Source organism: Accipiter gentilis, chromosome 16 (assembly GCF_929443795.1).
Source record: "Accipiter gentilis chromosome 16, bAccGen1.1, whole genome shotgun sequence".
In the NCBI taxonomy this organism is placed as follows: Eukaryota; Metazoa; Chordata; class Aves; order Accipitriformes; family Accipitridae; genus Astur; species Astur gentilis.
The window spans coordinates 28,989,443-29,008,279 of record NC_064895.1 but is presented as its reverse complement, the minus strand read 5'-3'; the positions used below and the strand labels follow the sequence as shown (position 1 = coordinate 29,008,279).

The following is an 18,837-nucleotide window of genomic DNA, read 5'->3' as shown; positions in this document are numbered from 1 at the left end:
CCCCTTTGAAGATGCTGGATTATCCGTGTCCAAGCCGCCACCTAGAGATGGAGTATACAGTGCCAGAAGAATCAGTTACGGGCAAAATTTCCCAAAAGGGACCCCCTGCCCCAGTCCTCGGTCAGCCCCATGGAACATCCCCAATGTTTTATTTTATTTAAGCAGTTCTGTGAAATGGCCATCACCACTCCAGACACGAGACTTGGCAAACACACCATGCCCAGCAGAAAAACATGGGATTCCCTTGGATTGAGAAATTTTTGCAGCCCCTCGCCCAGAATTTGGCCAAGTGCTGCTTGGCAAGAGGACCCCACTCTCCCCAGAGCCACATGCCTGCTCCTGGGAAGTGTGTGGAAAGACCTTCGGCGAACAGAGACGACAGGATGGGGAATTTGGTTAAAAAAAGGCTTTTTGAGTCAGAGCAAGCTACTGGTGGGATTTGCAATGTCATTTCACATCTGCAGCAGCCACAGGGTGGCATCAGAAAGCCTGGTCCTACCTGCGAGGCTGCCCATGGTCACTCAGCGGCTCTTGCCTTGGTAAAGAAGAGAGACAAAGCTGGAGCTCAAGCTGCACACACGTCTGCTTCCTTGTGCCTCTGGTTTTCCACCGATTCCTTCAGTAAATCCCCTCTGTCGCTGCTGGTGGTTCTTTTCCAGGTCTTGTCCATGACCTGCAGTTGCTTCTGCTGTCAGAAGAAAACAGGAATTATATTAGAGGAGCCCACTGCAAGTTGGAAATGTGGAACAAAGCATGTGGGGTCTCCTGTTGACCTCCTTTCAGAGCGGTATTTGGGATTTAGCCCCATTTTGGGGGTGATCCCACCCTGGCTGGGTGCAGGGTGCCACTCTGCTGCAGTCATCGCTCCTGTGGGATCCCTTTTCTTCAGGGTTTTACTGAATTATTGGTTGGCCTTTGAGTAGTATCCCACTGCTGGGCTCAGCAGAGCAAACAAAGCTCCTCCAGCAGTGACCCAGAGAGGTGACATCTCCTGCAAGCCACAAAGTCTTGTTAATATTTAGTCAATCCTTCTCCAGAGCTGCATTAATTACCCACCTGAGCTGCATTAATTACCTGTCCCAGCAGCCCAGGCAGAGAGGAGAAGCAGGGAGAAGCAGGGCAGAAAGAGTCGGGGCTGCAACTGGGGGTCTGACCCAGAGACCCCAGATCCACCCTGGCCCCACATCCCTATATAGTATAGCTATCTATACATTTCTATAGGTGTATGTTGTTCCATACGTGCGTCCAATACATCAGCTCTCGCAACAAGGGGAATATTCTGAATTTCACATCTCCAGCCACGAGCCACACCCCAAAAGCCGATGTACCCCAACATCTGCCCTTTCCTCTCCAAACCGGTGCGTCCCACGTCACTTATTTTCTCAGAGGTGTTTTAAGGCACCTTTTTGGGGTGCTTTTGGGATGCTGCCTGGGAGCGGGCAGAGATCTGGGGTGCTGCATCAGCACGGCAGGGAGTAGCAGCCGTTTCGTGCGAGCCCCCCGCTGCTCCCTGGCACCCCGCTTTTGTTTGCCCATGAGAAGCCCCCCCAAATTCTTCGGAGGTGGGGTCAGAGCCCATCAGGTGTGTGGTTCAGATAAGTTAATGTACATGGATACCTATATATATATGGTGTGTGTGTGTGTATATATATATGCCCTTACCACCCCCCCCCCAGGTCCCAGGGCCCCCCCCGTCCCTTCCCACCCGAGGGGACCCCCACGGAGGACCTGCCACCAGAGGGCACCGCGCCCCCATTTTTGGGTCCCGCTTCCCACAATGCAGCGAGCCGGGCCGGGGGCTCCGCGCCGCTCCGCACGCCGGGCTGCGGCCGCAGGGTGAGCGCGGAGCACCGCGGAGCACCGCGCAGCCCCCGCAGACAGGTAAGCGGTGCCCCCCCCCCCCCCGGCCCTCAGGGCGAGCTCGGCTACTTTGGGGCGTTTATGTGATATCTTATTTCATTTTATTTAAAATTTTCTATTTTTTTCCCAATTATTTTTATTTAATTTTTTATTTTATTTTAATTTGTATTTTTATTTATTTTATTTTATTTTATTTATTTTTTATTTTCTTTTATTTTAATTTTAAATTTATTTTACTTTCTAATCCCTCCCCCTGGCACTGGAGGGGGGCCCGGGCTCTGCCGGGGAGCAGCACCATCCCCTCCTGGGATGGGTCCCGGCTGGAGAGGACCCATCACCCACCCCCCACCCCCCTTTCCCCTCCCCATCCCGGGCTGGGGATGTCCCCGGGGTGGGGGATTTTAGGTGCTGGCAGGGAGGCAGCATCGGCTGTGGGGTGAGCCCTTAGTGGGCTGGCAGCTGCCTTCTTTGGCGGGGGGGGGGGGGTGTGGAATTGGGTTTTCACCCAGACCCCCAAAGTTACGGGAAACTTGTGTTTGTGACTCTGGGGTGGCACTGGCTTGTCTCCGGCTCCTCTGGGATGGTGCAATATAAATTAGGCTTAATGCGAAAGCAGCTGTTTAAATAGCAGGCAAGGGTTCCTCTGCCCCTGGTGAAAGTTGCTTTTGAGTTTGGCAATTTGGGCCATGGGGGGATGCAAGGAAAATTGGCTGCTTTGAAATGGCTTTTGAGCTGCAAGGAGAAATCCCAGCTGGTAGGGAAAGAGGAGGTGAGTGGCCCCCAAAAGTGGAGGAATGGCTTTGGCTTCCTCTTACAGAGGGATCTTAGGAGCCCTGGCATGCCCACCGCTGCTGGTTTAGTGGTACCTCTCCATCATTTGGCTACGGCTGCATTAGCTTCTCGTTCCGGGATGTAAACCAGGAGAGCGTGGGGAGAGCAGAAGGGCTTGGATGGGTCGGGATGCCTCGGTTTCGCTTCCTTGTCAGGTTCCCCCTTCGTGTGATGGATTTGGAGGTGCTCGGGACTCACCAGCTCCCTCGAATTGTGTTTTGGGTCAGTGGGTTGGTTAAAAACCTCAGTTTTGCACAAAAGCCCCCAGCCACAGCAGCACTGAAGAAATTTTTCTGTGCCAGGGAGGGAACGTGGACGCAGGCTAAAGCAAATAAACTTGTAATTTCATCACACTGGGGTTGGGTTTCTTTGTTTTCCGCTCTGCTCTGGGCAGTCTGGACTCCCTACAGCCGCAAATGTTTCCATGTCCAACCTCTAACCTTCAAACGCGTCTCAGTGGCCGAGCAAAAAAACTTCTGCTCCTGTCTGCAAACCTCGCTCCCTACGGAGGCTGCTCTGTCCTCTGCCTCTCACGTGCTCCTCCTTTGGGTGTTTTTCCTCTCGGTTGCTGCGGGGAGGGGTTTTATGGGGTTTCTCCAGCCCCATCCCCACGAAGCCGCTCGGGACCGGTCTGAGAGATGCTGCAGACGTGGAAAGTGTGAGCACGGCTGACCTGACAGCGGCTGTGCGTCAGTCGGGGCTGTGCGCTCTGCTGAGGGATGCGTGCCGGCTTCGTGGCTCGTGCTGCTCAGCTCGGGAGGTAAAGGATGCTGTAAATGACGGAAGCCAGTGTTATTTTTGTCCCTGGAAGGGGTGTTAAAAAAAACCCGAAAAGCGCTGAGATTATTGCTCAGCCTGTCCCCATGGCTGCAGACTTGGCCGGGTCTGGGAGCTGGAGCCCAGACGCAGACCAGCGAGTGCAGGAATGAGCATCTCCAGCGCAGGAACCGAGGGGCGAGGGGGGCTTCAGGGCTGGAGGTGCCGGTACATATCATTTATATGGGGCTGTAAATGTTCCCAGTTGCCTGTGCGGAAACCTCGAGCAAGAGCTTTCTCCTTGCTGGAAGAGCCTGCGCGGTCCCAGCGACGCAGGATGGGCGCTGTGTATGTGCGGGAGCGGCAGGGTCGAGGTGCGGACGTGCGAGGGGATGCAGTCCCGTGCCATCCGGGAGGATGGCAAAGACCAGGGATGCTGGGGGAAGTGGGGTATTAGTGTGTGTGTGGGGGGGGAAGATCAAAATTAAATTATGTGTTGTGCCCTGATGTGCTGTTCCAAAATATATAAGGGGGGATGTGAGCCTGCTGACCCTGTAGCAATGGGCTGGGGGGAGCCTGTGGCTTGTTTGCTGCAATGATGCCAGCACAGAATCTACAGCTGAGACTTAAAATCAATGTAATTTGTTAAATGTATTCTGTCATCTTATAAGAAAGCAGATGAAACGTAGGTGCCAACATCTAAAGTGCATGTAAAATGCTGTTACATCGGGATAGAGGGAAGATTTTTACACTGTGCAGGTTCCCATCCATTAGTCACAATATTTCTAGCACGCAGAAGGTTGTTTTTTTTTTTACCGTGTGTGCACTCACATTTCCGTATCAATGAATGCATAGGAAGCAAAATTGGAGGTGACACAAGGGAATGGAGAAACCCAGGTGGGGTTTTCCCCAGCAGGAGCCTTTGTTCTCTGAGTGGGACCTCCAGCTTCAGTCCTGATTTCCCAGCATTTGTAGCTGGTGTAGGTGATGCTTTCTTTTCTCCAATACGTTTTTGACTTCTTTATACCAGTCTTCATGTTTTTTGGGGAGGGAGGATGGAAATGTAATCATTCCTGTTGAAAAGTTTGACATTTCGTAGCAGATAAAGCCAAATGTAGACAGTTGCTTTGATTTGGCTTCTTTTTGCTGGGTGTAAAGGGAGACAGGAGGGGATTTAGGCTGGAGGTGGAGAAAGAAGGTGGCACATACGCCCCTTGTGTCACAGTGACATCCAGCTCTGGGTTTTTTTAGCAGAAATACAGCTCTGGAAACAGGCTCTCTCCAACTTTACTCCTGCCCAGAAACTTGAATCAGTTGCATCCAGCAAAAATATGAAGGCGAGGGAACCTCTGCTCCCATGTCACCAACATCAATTTTTGTGGCAGCTGTGATTTGATCACTGAGGATCCCAAAAAGGATTTTGTGGTTGTTGGGTGAGTTGGAATCAAAGGTTCATGGTTGCTTCTTTCATCTCTTCTGCTTGTCTGGTCTCCCTTGGGAAGGAGAGAAGGGTTTCTAGTCCCATGTCAGCATTTGTAATTTTATCTATAGTTGTTCTCCGATGAGTCCTAGGAGCAGCTGGCTGGAAATGATCAAACAGAAGGTTTTATCGTGTGTGTTACCTCGTAGCAGGACCAGGACAGGGTCCTCGTGGCCTTTTGGATGGGAGAGGAGAGGTGGGCACTGGTGGCTGTCGCATGGGGTGGACACAGCTGCTGACTGCTCCCACCCAGGTATGGCTCTTTCTAGATGTGCCATTTCTTTGATTTCTTTCCCAAACATCCACTGGCTTTCCCCAGAGAGGAGGTACTGGGATGTCCAGTTATGACTGGTGCAGAAGGAGATGGTGGCATCTTGCCTGGCTGCTCTCTGGGCTGTGTGCCACCTCCCTGCCCTTTTTGTATTCCCTTGGAAAAACTAGAGGGTTTGCCATGGATCGTGGCCTGGGGTTGCTTTTTCCTCCAAAATGGGTCTGAACTTGTCCAGTCCTGTTGCAAAATCTTCAGCTGCTTGCCTGGGCCATTCTTTAAAAATAAAGGCACTTAAAAAACTGCTTCCCTCCCCTCCAAAATAGTGTTGGTATCTGGACTCTGGCAGGGTTGTGTTCCCGATGGTTAAGGTATGGCTCTCTTCATACTAGTTAACAAGGCAATGTTTATAATAGGAAATGAATAGGAAATGCTTAAATTAATTAATTAAATTAACAGGAAAAGCTAAGGACTGTTTGCCTTTCCCTGAGGCTGCCAAGGGGTGATCTCTGCGCGAGTCCTGGCTGGAGGTCGGAGCTGTCGGAGCCTGCGGCAGCCCAGACATGGGAGCACGGGGACTCACCGGGGAGCTGGGAGCCCTGATTTGGGCTTGCCGGTTTCACACAGGGATCGTTTGCTCGCCAGCCAAATGGCTGGCGTGGCGAGGTGCGCATCCAGCTCTCGGCGGGAGCTGGCAGCAAAGTGATGCTTGCTTTCGGTCTGATCTGGTTGGGAGGTGGAAGCGTGTCCTGATGCCAAATGTGGAGAAACTCCTTATTTCTGCAAATACTGTAGAAGGAAGAATCGCTTCCAGAGATGTAAAGTGACCAAAAGGAGGCAAAAGGGGTGCTGAAAAGGCATGAGATGGGTGCAGGTTGTTCAGGCCCCCCATCAACCCTGACCTACCTCCAGTGCGGCTTTAGGAACAAACTGACCCACCCTCGGAGTGTGCTACAGATAGCGTTGGGCTTGTCCTCGTGCCTGTTGCTGGGAATTCCTTCAGTGAGGCTCGCCTGGATCAACTTCAAACCATCTGCCAGCCCCGACCCCGGTAAAGTGGCTGCAGAGGGCAAAGAAACCACCTGGGAACTGCTTTGCTTCTTGGACTGGCTTTGCTAGCTTGAAACCAAATCTGTCCCCATGAGCTGGGGCAGGGGAGGTCACGCACTGGGTTGCAGGGCAGACATAAACACTGTTATTTAGCAACGTGTGAGGATGAAGTAATGAAATAATAAGAAAGCTATTAAAAAGCATCCTAAAGCAAAGGCAGCAGGCACTAAATGCTGCTGCGCCTTTGCAGTGCTCTCAACCCAGCTGCGTGCTACGGTTTGCTTAAGCTCCTTGCAGGGATCGTGTTTTGCTACAGTTGCATCAAACCTTTTGAAGGTGCTGTATAAAAAGGGTAAAAAAAAAAAAATGTTCTTGGATGCCTTGAGTGCTGCTGGCCTTGTGTTCTGCTGTTCTCTCCTGGACTTTCACTAAGTCCTGGCTCTGGCATCGGTTTGCAAATCTGAGTGTGTGGCTTCATGGCACACAAACACCATTCCCCAAGCCTGGGCATTTGCTAGAGAATTACTAATGCTGGTAAAAGGGTGAAGAAATGTCATAGAATCATTTAGGTTGGAAAAGACCTTCAAGATCATCAAGTCCAAACGTTAACCTAGCACTGCCATGTCCACCACTAAACCATGTCCCTAAGCGCCACATCTACGTCTTTTAAATACTTCCAGGGATGGTGACTCCACCACTTCCCTGGGCAGCCTGTTCCAGTGCTTGACAACCTTTTCAGTGAAGAAATTTTTCCTAATATCCAATCTAAACCTCCCCTGGCGCAACTTGCGTCCATTTCCTTTTGTCCTTTTTGTCCTTTTGTTATTTGGGAGAAGAGAACGACCCCCACCTGGCTACGACCCCCACCTGGCTACAACCTCCTTTCAGGTAGTTGTAGAGAGTGATAAGGTCTCCCCTCAGCCTCCTTTTCTCCTGACTAAACCACCCCAGTTCCCTCAGCCGCTCCTCAGAAGACTTGTTCTTTAGACCCTTCACCAGCTTCATGTCAATGCATTTGTATTAGAAAAGCGACTCTGTGGAGGAATCCCATGGGGACACATGTGCCGGCCTCAATCGGAGGGTTTGGCCACGTATGTCAGCGATGGGATCAGGGCCAATACTTTGCATTTCCATCACTTTCAGCATACTTTCTTTTACTTGGCTGGCATTGTAGAGATTTCTTATAGCTAAAAATGAGAAAACTCTGGAAAAAAAAAAAGCCCAAGCAATTTTTTTCTCCCCCAACTTTCATTTCACAGTTCACCTTTCTTTCTGGCTGTAATTTCTGCTGGGGCTTCTGGCTTCCAAGAGAAAGGGTAAAAAAAAAAAAGAAAAAAAAGCAAGCAGGCGTTTAATAATAGATCAAAAATGAGATTAAGCATTAAGTCAGCCCTCCCCTACATTCTCCTTTCCCAAAAAGCAACCAAAGAAATTGCAAATCGCCTTGAAAAAGGGGAGTGAAACCAGTGAAGATCAAACCTGATGTTAAGTATAGATGAGGTGTTTATATTTTATTTAATGACTGTATACAGCCACCCTCCTAGAAAAGCCGTCCTACCCTGAATTTCTCTATGTGATTAATAAAACAGTAGAGATGAACTGGAACGGGGAAAATTCAGCAAGTATTGAGCTCTGAAGGTGAATGCAATGGGCATCATTGGCAGGCGCGGGCAGAGTTTGCTGCTTGGTACACCCAAAGGTCTGTGCACACCCAGTGATGTCAGCGGCGGCTGTAGTTGGAGGTAGCTCCCAAAAACCAGGAGGCATAACAAGATGCTGCTTGTTGTCCATCCCCGATGACTCTTTGAATCAATTTTGACCGTGTTTGGTAGAGCAGTGGGGTCTTAGAGGGAAGGGAACCCAATGGCCTTTGTACAAGATGCGCAGGCGCCAGCAGAAATGCCGTGATGGAGGGAAGAGGTGAGCTTATGCGTTATTACTCACCGGCCAAGCTGCACTGGGAAGAGCCTTTTGGCATGCCTCAGCCTGGGAGAGCGTTCAGTCAAGGCTTGCGCTTGATGAGACACGACTTCCCTGGAAAGGAGGCTTAGCCCTGGCACTGGGTGTTGAGGCCGTCAACCCCAGGCCTGTTCTTGTTTGCTGTAAATCTTCTGGCTCCTTTGGGTCTTGGTTTTGGTGGGGCTGTTGCTGCAAGCCAGGTGGGAGGGCGGGAGTTGGGACTTGGCATGGCCTTGACTGCCTCACCAACCTGTGGAGATGTTCTTCTCCTGGCTCGTCCCAAAGGTCTCCAGAGCTAGCGTGGACATTGTGTATGTCAGTTGCGTGGGCTCAAGCAAGCCAGGCTGGGACGATGTGCAAGGGGGAAGCTCTTGCTCTTGCACAGTGTCTCCACCAGAGAGAGGACAGCAGAGGAGAGAACCTTTAGTCTGACCCTCCCTGTGGTCCTGTTTGCACCTTCGATGAATAAAATATCAAGAGGGACATGAGGCATAGCCAGTCCTCTCCAGTATTGTCCTTGCCCAACATGAGATAACTCAACCTGGGTCATGCCATGGGGATGAAGACCCCCACATGCAACTGCAGATTTTTTTTCTTGCTAAATTGCCCACTTTCAAGTGCAGAAAGTGCCACAGCCTCTCTCACTCTGTGACCACAGCAGGGAGGAGGCTGAGGAGCTATATCCATCGCAGCTGTGGGTGGTGAAGGCATGGCAGGAAGAGAATGTGAGCAGCAATCCTGTGCGTGGGTCTGGCGTGTGGGTCTGTGAACATTCTCCAAGGGCTACCAGAGCACGAGACGAGACAAAAACTGTCTGCCTGCTGGAAAGTCCCGCTTCCACATGTGGTTGTCATCCACTAAGGTGTTAATTTATCTTCTTCGTCACCTCCTTGGTCTCAGCTGTGTACTTTTAGAGTTGGAGGAGAATCTGTTGCATTACCTGCTGCTCTTGTTTATTCCCCAAAAGGAAGAAAATTAGACATGCCAGAGCTTAAACCTAAAAAAAAATCCAGACTTTGGAAACAACCACTTGGAGGTAGAATGAGCCTCAACAAGAAAATGTTTGTCTTCCACGTTTTTCTGAGGCTGGCTGGGAGTAAAGGGCAGGGAGAAGAGGGGGCAAGGTTTACTTTCTATTCATTTCAAATATATTCCAAAAGCGAAGCAGTTGGGATTTCTTTTTTTTTTAAGTTGCTTTGCCAAGTTTGGGTGGAGAAAACCAGCTGAAAACCTTGCCTTGGTGGATGTGGGATGGAGGCAGGAATCCATTTATTTTATTTACCTATTTTTACCAGTGAGGCCCTGAAGCAAAACAGCAAAGCCATGGCCACATTGCCTGCTGCATGCAGGCAAGAAGAGCACTCTCCCCGCCGGATCCTTTTTCCCTGGCACCAACAAGATCAGCACCAAAGATACGTGATTGAGTCAGCAGTGCAGATGCCATCAAATGTCTGCTTTATTCCCGTGTATGAATCAGAGCAGAGAAGTGTCAAGGCCTCATATCCTGCATCTCCTGATAAGAGTGCAGTTACCTCCGAGGAAACAAAACACGGTGAAATCCCATTATCCCGCCTGTTGCGAGCACCTATAACTCACCGGCACCAGCAGTGCTTATTTTATTGCAACTCTTGCAATAGCATGTGTAGATTTTTTATTTTTTTTTTTTTAAATCCTACATCCTGGAGCCAGAAGATGGGTTGTTTTTTTTATAGTTGCAGAAAAAGTGATCCAGCATGTCTATATGTACATAAACATATAAATTAATATATAAATACGACTGTTTCTGGAGCACAAGCCATTTGTGTTAACCCCTGTTAGACCAGTAAGAGCAGCGTGTGCCGCTAGTCTGGGTACTGGCTGCTTACTCTACAGGCTTTTCCAATGTATCATATTCTTGGGGAGGAAGGGGGGATTAGCTTCGTTTGACTTTCCAACCATGTGTTTACCTCCAAAATCAGCTTAATTTCCAGGCTTAAAATTCTTCCCTTTTGGTTTGCTGTGAAAATTATATGCAGAAGTGAAACCCTTTACCTCCAGTTGTTTTCTGCTTCTCCCTTGCAAGACTTTTCCATCCCCAGCTACTGGTTTTGAAGGCACAGACCGCAGCCAGCTCAGTGACAGCGTTTCCTTCTATTGTTCGGTGGGGGCAGCTTCTGGCTCCCTCCCCAAGAGTTACATGCGGCCGATGGCTTTTGCATCAGCTGCTGCCTTTCTCCTGATCCCAGGGGACCATCTGTGTCCTGTTCCTTCTGCAGTCCCGCTTCTGGACCTGGTCTGGGAGGCCTCAGTGGGAGGGAAGGAGACTTGCAACGGTGTGGTTTATATCACCTAAAATCAGATACAACAGTGAAATTTTGCAAAGACCTGGCTGTATTGTCCCCAAGGGACAGTGTAGAGTTGTTTAAAAGACAGTTATGCCACTGTGGTAGTGGTGGAGGCATAGAAGGACAATTTTCACCCAGATTCCTCTTTTGAGGGGCTTGTTTGTTCCTCGGGGTTTTTCTGCACCAGAGACTACAGAAGTTGAGGGGAAAAAAAACATTTCTGTGGTTCCCCATCTGTAGATTGGAGGGAAAACTAGTTCAAATCCACCACCGTAAGCTACATTATAAATCTTGCTGCAGAAATATGGAGCCTAGACATTAATAATTAGGAGCTTGCACAATAAAGTACTGGAATATTTCATGCATGACACAACATCTTTCAATACAGCTGATGCTGTGCAGAGATCTGTGTGAAAGTTCTGTGCAGCCAAGTTGGAGAAGTTTTTGCTCCCATTTGTGCTTTTCGAAGGAGAAGAAAATAGGGAGGAAAAATCAGGTTGCATCCCACAAGTGTTCACTAAGGCTCAAGTGTGGGGGTTTTAAGGTGCCCCCCTATTATAAAGTGCTTCTATGTGCTGTAAGAAAACAATGTAAATGAGTAGTGATTCTTTCCCTGCTTCCCACATCTTCAAATCACTCCTATTCAGCCAAGCTGTGTCCTATCAAACTTCTAACGCAATAAAGAAAAATTCTTCTTGACTGTGACCGAACATGGGAAATGTTAGTACCCAGGGGTCCGTGTCCCTGAGGTTTGAGGGTGGGATGATAAGAGCTTTGGGCCATGAGATGACAAATGTAACTTCACAGTTGCTCGTTCATGCTCCAGCAAAGGTGTGTTTTGGGTGTAGGTATTTCCCAACAACAAAGCTGTGATCTTACCAGCTCTTCCATGAATATTCTTCACCTTTTTTTTGATGCAGTTAAAAGTAATTGCAGGGCTGGTGGTATTTTGAACAACAGTATCCACCTAGGAAAATATGACCTTGGATTTATTCAATCAAATAATATCAAGATTAAGAGTGAAAATAGCTGAGCTTGTCAGTCACAAGGAATTGTGTCGTAGCCTGGCTCAAATCCATCACCTGAAATCAGGAGACTCTGGCAGGGTATTCTTCATTCATCAGCAAGATGCATCACAGCGAGATCATTTAACTGTAATTCATCAGTTTACCAGGCTACTCAATTAAGTGGGGGCTGCAGAGGGGGATAAAGGGAATGATTCTGCCTGTTGTAATGAATCTTTGGCCACCTGAGGACTTTTTTTCTTGTTGCTCTATTGTGTGTTTCATGTTGCCTTGAAGGCCCATCAGGAGGAGAGCCTGGACTGGAGAAGCACTGCTGTTAGTAGCCCTGGTTTTTCGTGCTGTATCTGCATGCTTTGTGCATGGGAAGACTTGCACCCTGCATTGAGCCGTGCCAATTGTGGGAGAGGAAGGTAGGGACACTGTTTGGTAGCTTTTTTACAAGCAACCATCGCATGCGCAAATACAAGTTCTCACCCTGTGACTGTTAATGTGGAATGCATAACATTAATTATAATTTTTGAGTGCAAAGTAGGTTGTTACCTGACTATAGGCTGTGTTTGCTGCTGAATTTATGTAAATCTCTCAAATCCTTGCGTCTTGGCATGAGCTTGAAGTAGGAATGCTGGTTTCTGTGCTCTTTCCTTGCTGTCCAGGTCAACCTTGTGACTATGAAAACTGCACAGCAATCTCATGACTGCAGGGCTTCCTGCATCTTGATGCCAAAGCAAGCCTTCAAGTGGTATATCTCTCATCACTTTTCTAAGCCTTGTTAAAAGGAAAACATAATCACAATGGTGGTGAAAAGAGAGGGTTTAAAGAATTAAAGGGATTAATGAGTTAGAGCTTTTCCTCTACATGGTTTGTGACTGACCTGAGCCTAACTTAACCATAGTTTGAAGAGATCCTGGAGAACCTTGGGTGGACATCTGCAAAAAAATGACTGAAGTAAAACATCGTGCAACCTGGAGTAAGGGGATAGGCTTTTTCAGGTCCATCTCAGCTCTCTTCTTCCCGTGTTTCTGTGGTCCAACCCCAGACTCATTGGTGAAGCAGTTTGGGAGCTTCGTGCGACCTCTGATTCTGCTATGAGTGGTCCTGTCTGGCATCAGCTGCCCTGAGACCTTGACAGTGTCATTCTAGTGCTGGCTGATGCAGCCCTTAGTCCTGAAGAAAAAACCTGGGCTAGAGGTTTCTTTCTGAATGTGGCATTTTAGACATTTGCCTATTCCTGAGTACATCCAAATACTGATTTTTCTGGGTGGCTACACCTAAATCTTTAGGTTGCTTCACTGTTGATAGCTCACTGCTTGGGATCTCTGCTTGGAACCATGATGACACTCCCTTGTTTTGCCCTTACCATCAACATCCGTGTTGTTTTCTTACAAAATGAGACTCAGTCTCATCCAGGTTTCTTATCACCCTTTATGTATGTATGTTTGCGCCACCCCAATAACTTCTGAACCTGTCAACCTGTTTCAGTCAAGCCTGACAAAGAGATACAGGTCTGCAAGGGTAATTAAGGTTGCATAAGCTCATGAAAAACAGGCAGTCAGGCACAAGGGATAGCCCAGGTACTTACTGAGCCTCAGGGAGAGGTGCAGCTCCAGCTTGCGTGAGTGGATACTAGACAGTCCCCATGAGGGAGAGATCTTCCAACTGTTTCGGTCATGAGATCTATCAACTGAAGCCAGAGTGTGGCCCCTTTGTTGCCCTGGTAGACCCCAGGCCCATGGATGGTGGTTTCTATTTGCGGTAAAATGTCTTCTCAGTTTGGGCAAAGCTGGCCCTAGTAGAAACTGGCTGGTGCCGGGGAAACCTTCAGCTCAGGGGGAGGTATAGCTGCTTGCCTGCTTTCTGTAGAAATACAGCAGAAGACTTCAGCAGGCCCAAGGACTCCAGATCATGAACGTTTTCTCCTAGCTGGGTTTCTCACAAGTCCTATTGTTTTCTTTCAACAAAAGCAAGAGAAAAGGAGAATTCATTTGATTTTGATAGTAAAATACCTCCAAGGAGATGAAGCAAAAGGAACTGTTAGCAAGAGGAATAGCTAGAGATTAAAAACACATTCTTTCTCTTGCTGTGCCTTGCGCGCGCACACACACACACACATTGTACATATATGCAGCGAGACCCTTTCTCGTTTTGTAACATGGGAAAACTAAATTGAAAACGAGACAATACAAATCGGGATGAAAGGGAAAAAAAGAGGATGAGTCAGCTCCACTCCTGCCTATCTGAACCAAGGGGAAGCCTGCCTGGCACTCATGACAGACTTTTTTTTCGAAAAAGATAATGCATCAGATTGATGACAGCCTGTAAGATATAGTGCAAGTGGTATGAAAATTGCTGGTAGGTACTTGAATGTCACTGACTGCACAGAATGAATTGTAGGCTGAGTTGCAACAATTTCCCTAAAGCTGTGTATATTAACATACAAATACCAAGGAAGTCCAATCTTTGAATTTTTATCTGCTTCAGCTTGAGAGTCAAATAGGCGCATTACAGAAGTATCATCCATTTGAGTCAATTGTCGTTGCTGCATTTGTGGAAAGGATGCATCTGGGTTTATTGGTAACATTACTGAGGTGCTTAGAAACACAAGTGTGTTAGGTTTATTCTCCCCTTAGCGACTTATTCTTGTTTCTGGTATTTTGTTAAAATATTTTTTCAGTTCTAGTCTCCTTTGGAGATCTTTGCTGAACACAGATGCTCTGTACATCCGTATCATCTTTCCTCCAAGAATTTGTTATAAACCTGAATTTGTTTCATAGCCTTCTTGTAAATGTTAAGGTAATTTTATTTTCTGGAGGAAAAACTGAGATGGAGAAGAGAATCTAGGAATTGTGATTTACTGACCTTCTAAGTGAGGAGGCTTACCTGCTTTGTTTCTTTCCTTGGTTAAACCACATCAGCTGGAATGCAAGTTAGTGGCCAAAACTGCCTGTTGATCCCCATCCTACCATCACTTCACCCATTTTACTTCCTCTGCTGCTCTGCTGATCCCTGCCTGTGCAGAGAAGATACAAAATCAGGCTTACACCCATTTGAGAAGTAACTTTATGTGTAAGGTTTCAGGTTTAGGGGCAAATATTTTAGGTTGTAGATGTTTCCTGCTGTCAAAGAAATACAAGGGAAATTCTGCCTAATGAAGGGACTATGTGACTGCCAGCCCTGAATTTCTGCCTTGTGCTCAGCTGGTTTTAAAAATTGCTTTTTAGGAGCTGTGGCCAACAACTTCACCATTTCGCCTTTGTTCCCATCTTTATAATCAGTTCCTGCACCTACGGAGGTGGTTGTGAGGATTAGTCATTGGTTTTAAAGCTCTTTGAAGATGGCAAGTGGTGTATAACAGCTCAATGTTTATTAATGGCATGGCTTAATATGATGAGAATTTTTTACAGCTGAGTTTAGATATGCCAGGACGGAGCCTCAGCAAGTTGAAATAGGCATTGCTTCATTGATCTCATCCCAGCTGCACCAGCTGATGACACTTGATTATCTGGCCCATCATACCTGATCTGTGGGCTGCAGCAGGGAGCCCTCCCTCTCGTTACTCCTCTAGCAAGTTCTCCTTCCACTGGCCTTGTGCCATAGCATACGCCAAGTTTAAATCTGGTTCTGTGTTTTTGGCTTAGTTCCTTCTAAATGTTTTCAATTTTGTTAGCTTTAACTGATCCCAGTGGCATCTTTTTATGATGCACTTTATTCAGCTTCTTCTACTGCTTCAAGTGCAATGACAGTCCTAAAGTTCAACCTATTTTTTAATTAAAAAAAAAAAAAAAAGGCAAAGGGTAGTATTGTTCTGTCACTGGTGGGAGAAAGGGAGGATTTTTCTTCATCTTTAAATTTTATTAAATTTAAAACTCGACATACATAGTGATTTTAGTGGAACATTGCTGTAATTGGAAGGGCAAATTATTGTTTGTTCTTGCTCTCTTGGGAGCCAATACTAGTGTTGATTAAACACAAGTATTGCCATCTGTTGGATGATCTCGAAGAACTTCAGGACTGGTGAATGAAGAAGACTTGGAGAATGTCATTAGTTCCTCTACTGATAAGGAAGCTGAAGCAACTTTCTAAGGCTTAGATTGAGGTAACGATTCCTGGGACAACAATTTCTGATCCATATGCATTGCACTAGATCAAATCCCTCCCCACACCAACTGGAGTGATTGCCATGTTATTCTCTGGTTTGCCCCTCTCACTGACCTCTGCTTTTCTGCACTTGTACCATAAAAAGCTTCATTGCCTGGTTCTGAATCTGATGACGTTTCAAACTGATGTGGTGGTGTCAGCCTGCGTGTTTCTGCAGAGTTTCTGAGTGTAGGCATGAATTTATAGGGAGGGAGAGAAGGGATGGGAGGAGGACAGTGTGTGTGCTTGGGGTTGTGTGAGTGCACGGTCCCCTTTTCCACTAGTGCCAAGCAGCTTGCATCCATCTCTGCTGAGAACCACAGTCTTCCTGACTTGGTTGTTGTCAAAGTCAATCTGCTGTTAAGGAGATCTATGAGTAATAACCAAATTAAAGCCAGCGTTTGCACACCCATCACCCATCACAGAATGCATCAGTTCACATTTAGGAAAAAACAGAATAGAAATCACTTTCTTTGGCAGACTTAGTTTTTGATTAGCTCCTTGAGCTGTCTTGCTCTGCAATCTTGCCATCACAAGTGCCAACATAGACACTGCAAATGCAACTGCCCCTGCCCATCGAAGTGCACAGGACTGCAATGAGTGCAGCCTTCATCAGCTCAGTCTGCCCAAAAACTAGAGCCATGAATATACTTTCACAAACATTTTACGCAGGACTACAATTAGCAGAAGCAGTCTTGCTCCCCCTTCTCACCTTTGCTTGGTGATGTTGCTCTTCCTTCATGCTCCTAACAAAAGGCGTTGCTAACAACACAGGCACGGCTGCATGGGCAGCTGAACTGCAGAAGTGATCTTGGTTAAAAGAAAATGTTTAATTAAGTAGTTTTTGCCACACTGATCTTACTTGAGCATCAGCTCTTCCTTTGCATGAGAATAGAAATTAATTTTGTTTCAAGTTCTGAAAACCTGAAGACATGCTGAATAGATAGAAATCGGTTCTATTTATAGGCTGCAGAATTCCTTTGTACAATAAAACAGTTTGTTTTAATTTAAACTATGTATTCAGCACATTTAGCTTAATTTTATTTAACTACAAGTTTTACATGCCATTTTCCTGCATTTTAATTGTTTTTTAAATTTGTGACATAAATCCTAAGTACAATTAAAAAGTCAGACTAGTAATTAAGAAACTTTGTTTACCATTTTGAACATAAAATGTGTTGACTTGCATAGCTTATTAATTTTTACAAATGCCCAACTGTAAAAATAGGACAGCTTTCCAGTTTAGCCAAAGGCCCGATTTATGGAGAAATATGCCTTTGTTGTTCTCCACCAGCAACAGTCAGCCTTTTGTTAAAAAAAAAAAAAGACAGACACTAAATGTAAAGCAAGACAGTTTACATCAATCAGAATTGAAGTATTTTGCTCTCTGTTTTGCATCAATAAGTTGTGTAGTCACAGGAGAAAAGGTAGGATGGTTGAAAAAGGATTGGCAGGCAAGTTAGCAATAGCATTCCTCAAGGACTGGTCTCAAGACCAGTGTTAATCAATGTATTGACTAATGATGTAGCAGAAATTAGTGGGATTTGGAGATGTCATCAAAAGAGGAAAAATGGGACATCCCATCAGAAGAATGAATGACGTTAGGACTATTTGCCTGTAAGCAAATGCAAGCTCTTGTAATGCAAGCGCTGGTAGAAAGCTGGCTTTCCTATATTGGAATTGGAATGTATTAATCTATCATAGGATAATTCTGATGTCCTAATGACAAAGATACGTACCGGGATCACATTTGTCAACCGAGTTATTTCCACTAGCGACAAGGAAATGTGAATGCCACTGCAACAGGTTTTAGTGAGGCATTGTTTAAAATGCACTATGCGTTCCTTGTCCATGTAGGGGAAAGATTGATTTCAACTGTAAAAGGTGCAGGGGAGGGTGTCTGCTAGAAATGATCTGGAGAACAGAGAAGCTGGTTCACAAAACGATTAAAGGAGCCTGGACGGTAAGCCAGTGACAAAAAAAGGCAGAGAAAAAATTATATTCCTTTTCTATAAATACACTGGCATAAATACCAGAGAGGGAGAAGAGTTATTTAAGTTAAATGACAATTCTGGCACAAGAACAAATGGCTCTGAATAAGTTTAGGCTGGAAATGAGCAGAATGGCATCAAACCAAGGGAGGTTCTTGAATAGCCTTCTAATGGGAATTGTGTAACAGGGGCTAAAAACCTGATTACTATGAAGATGGAGCCTGATAAATGTATTAATGGGATTACGCAATGTGGTTGACTTCAGTATTAAGGGATCAGACTCAGGATTTCCGGTCCTGTGCTTTTGCAAATACACTTAAGAATCCTGCAGGTATGAGAAAAAACATAGGTGGTTTTCATTTTAAGAAATGTTTTCATGATTCAGCTTGGAGTTGGTTCCTCTGTTTCTAATGCACTAGTAACTGAATTGAGTGAACTGCGGAAAGAAGGAAGTATCCCTTCTGCACTGGGAAAAAGCAGCAGCTGGCAACCGTTTCCCTATTTTAGTGGCTGATTTTGGCAGCAGGCCTGTACTGCTTAGATATGTTGTTGTTTTTTTTTTTTTTAATTTAAATCATTTTGGTACATTATAGTAAAGTTAGGCCTTGACATAGACTGTGCTCAAAATGATCACAATTATTTATTATTATTTAATTTTGTAATGATGGATTTAAAAAACCTGCAGCACTTAATGCATGCTAGGGTTTATTATTGATTTCACTGTTCTCTTTATCGATCCCCATTTTCCCCCTTTACTAATAGTCCCCAGTTTTCTTGTCGCTTTGCTAAAATCCCAATAAATAAGACTGACTGCCTTTTTGTCAAAAGCAACTGGTTATTTTATCTAAGATGGGTGCCAAGTTATTTTAGCACAATGTAATTGTGATCTCACGGTGCACTTCACACTCTGTATTTCCATGCCTTTTATGTTTTGATTCAGACTCTGTTCTCAAGTCTTGTCTGCAGTTGATAGCTGTGGCTTCCCCGAGCACTGCCATCTCCAGCCCTCCTTCCTTAAGCAGAGATAGTCTGCGTAGAGGTCTTGGCCATTTGGGAGAGCTGCAGGTTGAGGTAGGGTGGTATTGGTGGGATGCCGTGTGGTTACATGAGGACATCAGACACGCACACCAGCACTTTCAAACATGGGCTGTGGGACGAG

At 46.3% G+C, this 18,837-nt stretch overlaps 1 protein-coding gene across 1 annotated transcript in view; it reads left to right on the top strand.

Annotated features, from left to right (window-relative positions):
• The first annotated feature begins 1,819 nt into the window (after positions 1–1,819).
• Positions 1,820–18,837, top strand: part of EXTL3 (exostosin like glycosyltransferase 3) — a 159,897-nt gene continuing 142,879 nt past the window's right edge. Inside the window, exon 1 of the transcript XR_007508358.1 lies at positions 1,820–1,881. The gene's annotated coding sequence lies outside the window, so the exon portion shown is untranslated. The remainder of the gene's footprint in view (positions 1,882–18,837) is intronic.